This window comes from Nematolebias whitei, chromosome 1 (assembly GCF_014905685.2).
Source record: "Nematolebias whitei isolate Nwh7 chromosome 1, NemWhi1, whole genome shotgun sequence".
Lineage (NCBI taxonomy): Eukaryota > Metazoa > Chordata > Actinopteri > Cyprinodontiformes > Rivulidae > Nematolebias > Nematolebias whitei.
The window spans coordinates 81537192-81542039 of NC_056498.1; the positions used below are offsets into that span (position 1 = coordinate 81537192).

The window sequence follows — 4848 nt, forward strand, 5'->3', positions numbered from 1 at the left end:
ACACACACACACACACACACACACACACACACACACACACACACAAACGGACAGATGTTGGTTTCAGTCAGAACTCCAGCTGCAGGGGATATTTGTTGGTGAATGGTGCAGTGAAACTAACCTCTCCCTCCTTCCTGGAATACACTCACCTGACCTGAAACAGTTTTATTAGTCTGGTTTCTAACTTCAAATGTTCTAGGATTCTTTCTGAAACAGCTGCTACAGTAAAATTTATGTACTGTGATTCAAAAAAGTGTTTACAACTCTCAGACTTTTTCTCATTTCATCTCAAGAAAGCAGTTGTTGACAGAAAGACTTGAAAAGTAATTCTTGCCACAAGCCATGTAGGTGACACAGCAAACATGTGGAAGAAGGTACTCCTCCAGGATGAGAGCAGCATTGAGCTGTCTTGTAGGAACTGAAAACTGTTTGTGTGATGAAACACCATGAACACATCATCTCCACTGTACAACAACCAGTCAAACATTTTGTTGGTGGTTCTAACATGACAAGATGTTGGAAACTACAAGGGGTGTGTGTACTTTTTCAAGGCACTAAACTGTATATTTAGACGTGAGGGCACCTATCAATGCCTTTTATCTCATATCAGGTAAGAAGTTCTACACTGATTCCCGCTGAAATGTCTAAGTTCTTCTCACCTTTCTTGACAATAAGTCCTTACATTAATAATGGGAAGCTCCTTTGGTCCTCTTCTGGAGGTTTCTTCCTTTTAAAAGGGAGTTTTTCCTTTCCACTGTTGCCACTGTTCTTGCTCAGGATGGGAGACTGCAACGAAGTAAAGATTCAACTTGCCTGCTGGATTCCTTAGATAGAGAACTTTACTAATTGGCTTGTATGTGAATGTTCCTGTAAAGTGCCCTGAGACAACTTTGTTGTGATATGGCGCTATATAAATAAACTGAATTGAATTTAATTGAATTCTGATTTTCATCTCTATGATTGACTAGTGTTGTCTTTGTTGTCCACTGTTGTCATCACTCTTTGTTAAAATCAGGTCTCTTGTAAATGAGTCCCTGAGGCTCAATTGGACTAACCTGTATAAATAAAGGTTGAAGGAATTAATCTCATTCTTCAGGTCTTTACACACTAGCTATGTTTACATGGACATAAGTAACCAGATCAAATGGCCATTCTGAATAAAAACGCGTCATGTAAACTCCCTGTTCGGGTTATTTTTTGTTTATTCAGCGTGATCTGAAATAATCTGTGATCAGAACGAAACGGGTGGTTTACACCGATTCATCACCCGAATGGTGCGCATGTAAACGCTTGATCCGTTCATTTTTATGTGATTGTGAAAAACTGACCTGACTGCGCATGTGCGACTTTGCCATTTCCGCCTGGCTAATGCTAATAATGTTAGCATGTCGGGGAAGTAAAACTGGTCGGTGAGCGACACATTTCTACTAGAAACTTAGAAAGAGCTCAAAATGATCTGTATTACCTGTAGCTCAGTCAGGAAGTGCAATAACGTCTCCACCGTCATTAAAACCTGTCGCAGGTCCATTTTGGGTGCTCAGGTTTGTTTATGTTCGTCCCGGAAGTAAACCAGAAGTAAAACTTCTTCTGTGTTTTTTTAAGGAGAGTTTACCACTCTGTGCATGTCAGTACTGCTGTTCAGAACAAAGCCCGCTGCATGTAAACGCTCGTCTTGAACAGATTGTGCTCATGCAAACGATACATTTGAATTATTTAATTTGAAAACATTTCAATCCAGTCAAAAAATGTTGCGCATGTGAACATAGCTAGTGTGGCTTAAGATCGAGTTAGGATGTTCTGTAAAATATCATCCATCTCATCTTTCATAACATCTCTCTCTTCATCAAAACAATTAACAAAAAATTATGTTTTAAATACTTTAAAAAAAAGAAGAGATTATCGCCGTGATTTTAATCTGCCTGTTATCCAGACTCAGACTGACTGATGAAAACATTTGATCAAGTTTTCATCAAGTTATTTCTGCCCTTCTTATTGTCCCTCCACTCAGAAACAAGGACAGAACTACTTGAATGGACCGACTCACTGGCTTACTTAACTTAGTTGGAGTATTATTTTCCTCCTGTTCCAGAATGATTATTTGTGCTCCCAACATGCTCTATTTTTGACTTACAGGTGGAGGGTGAACCTGATGAGGTGGCTTTTTCTTTTTCTAGGTCACACAAGAGAAACTTAAAGATAAAAACAAAAGTGGAAGATGAAGAAAGTTGGACTCTGAAAAAAAGGTCAATTTCTGTCAGTTCTCTCTTCTAAATTGTTCCATTCTCAGAGCACTAAAATGAAAATGCTTCAATAATTAGTCAATTCAAAAACTTGTAAACATTTTGTATACCCTACATGTGCTCATGAGAACGTGGCTGATTGATGAAGTGCATTTATACATTTATAGACATTGCAGTTTGCTTGTGATAGCTTACACCACTAACCAGGTGACAGAAGAACAGAGTCCTTCCAGAAACAATGGAAACACTTACACAGGACCTTGATTCACTTGGTATTTTTCTGTTACAAATTTCTGTCTGGGACATTTGCTGTATGCAAGTTATTTTACTGGCTGTACTCACAGTACAGGACAGATCCTTTTAGTTATTTATTGAGAGGTTACTACACAAAGAAAAAATGCAGAAGGTTAACAGTGACTCACTACATGTGCTGTGAAATAGAACCATCAGTGTTCAGTCAACATGAAAAGCTTTGGGTCTTTTAAAAACTACACAGTCCATGTTGGCCCTCCTTGCAGGTCTGTTCAGACCAGAAACGATTCTGGATTCTGACCTTCAGGGCCGCTTAGCCCCAGTACTGACGATGGATCTTGGCTTAAACAATGCAGTGACCATTGGAGTCAAAATAATCTGTAAAGTGGGGGGGACACACTGGTGGGGGGGTCTGGGGTACTCCCCCAGAAAATTTTAAATAAAGTAGATGCCATTTCCTGCATTCTGGTGTGTTTTAACAGTTGTTTAACATCTAGTTTTACCTCCATATGTAAACACTTGATTCAATAACTATTTTAGAGTTGATGGCACAACTATGTAGAAGTAGCCTGACCAACAGCTCACATTACAAAACCTAACAAATGTTTTGTACACAACCAGTTTAGTGTTAACTGATCATAACAAAGACTAAATTATGCAACCAGAAGTTGCCACATATATCTACATGCAAAACACACAAAACAAAGCACAGCTAACTTTAAGCATTAACCTTTAATTTACCCATTAAGCATGGAATGTAAATATGACTGAAAATGGAGGATTTACCTGCAGTTACCTTTGTACAGATGAACATGTTACTTCCTGTTGTAATCAGCTGATCGTGGGGTCAGCCACCAGCCTTTATCATCTTTTGTATTTTTCTAAACTCTGTTTATGTTTTTGAAATGGAATAAAGTGTATTACACCTTCTAAACCCTCAGGGTAACACTGTCTGAATGACATGTCCCTCACTGACAATCTTTATCCATTTTTTCTGACACTTTTCACGAAATCCCTCTGACTGCAGTGTCCATAAAGCAAACCCCCAACAATGTTGTCAGAGAAAAAGGAGGTGCACTTCCTGCAGGTAAGAGGTGTTTACCTTCAGGACATACTGAGGGTGCTGATTGGTCAGTTGCTGACAAGCATACTGGATTGATTGACAGGTGGTGTCGAGGATTCGACTCACTGAAACACATGAGTTAGAAACATCAAAGGCCATGTTTTTGTTTTAATAATTTTTTTTTTTTTTTTACAAAGTTTAAAAAGTAGCTGTGCTTTTTATAATGACTCCTGCTGCCATTTTGTACAGTAGGACATAAGACACTTCTGTGGTGTGACCCTGCTGATGGCAGCAGTTTCTGAGACATCCTGACTTCCTGGAGCATGCGTGTGTAAAAGTCCAATATCCATTTCAGAAAGCAAAAGATTAAAAATGGAACAATCTGTCCATCCATCCATCCATTATCTTTACCCGCTTCTTCCTTTTTGGGTCATGGGGGTCACTGGTGCCTATGTCCAGCTATCATTGTGAGAAAGGCGGGGGACACCCTGGACAGGTTGCAAGTCGATGACAGGGAACAATAATGGTTGGAGAAGAAACCTACAAATTAAAGCCTTGTACAAGTTTTAGTGTCAACAAATTACAAGTAAATTCCTGATAAACAGATTTTTCAGTGTAGTCTTATTGAATTCAACATTTGTGACCAAGTGAACAGTGAGCTGTAGGACGTGTTTTGCGCTGAGAGATTTAGAAAATCGTGGTCCTTTATCGTGTGTGCATGGCGCTTGTAAAGTTGTTTTTCAGACTGTGCATACCTTTGGTCACATTGTACTCGTCTTGGATGCGTTGTACTCGCCTTGGTTTAGTCTACTGTCATACATCAAAGTTCATGCTCAATCATCCAGGTACAAAATCCAACAATGATCTGCACTGCCGTACACTTTTGAAATAAAAACAGGCAGATTTGTACCAGTTTTTCTTATGTACCTGTCATCACTTCAAGTGATAAAACTCATACTCTTGCAAGAATATTGAAAACCTCTGCAAAAAATCTATGAATTCTGTGAGACTCTTTCAAAGTCTGTAGTTAATAGTTGCTAACAATCGCAGCAAAGTGAGGAACCGGCTTTACAGTTTTATATTTATAACACAAACATGAAAGTCAAAGACATTTTCAAAATGTTGTAAAATAAGTAATAAAAAAAGGCCACTGATTCAACCTTAAGGAGGCTACATAGCTCGCGAAACAAAATAGATCTGTGCTCGCTCACATGGCTACGAGGCGTTCTTTTTCCCATTAACATTTTATTCTCAAAGAGAATAACTTCTGGTAAGCCCCCCCCCCCCCCCCGT

General features: G+C 39.0%; 1 protein-coding gene across 1 annotated transcript in view; it reads right to left on the reverse strand.

Annotated features, from left to right (window-relative positions):
- The window catches only part of LOC119430805 (B-cell lymphoma/leukemia 11A), a 44562-nt gene that overhangs the window by 16873 nt on the left and 22841 nt on the right, over window positions 1–4848 (reverse strand). The gene's annotated exons all lie outside the window — the stretch shown is intronic.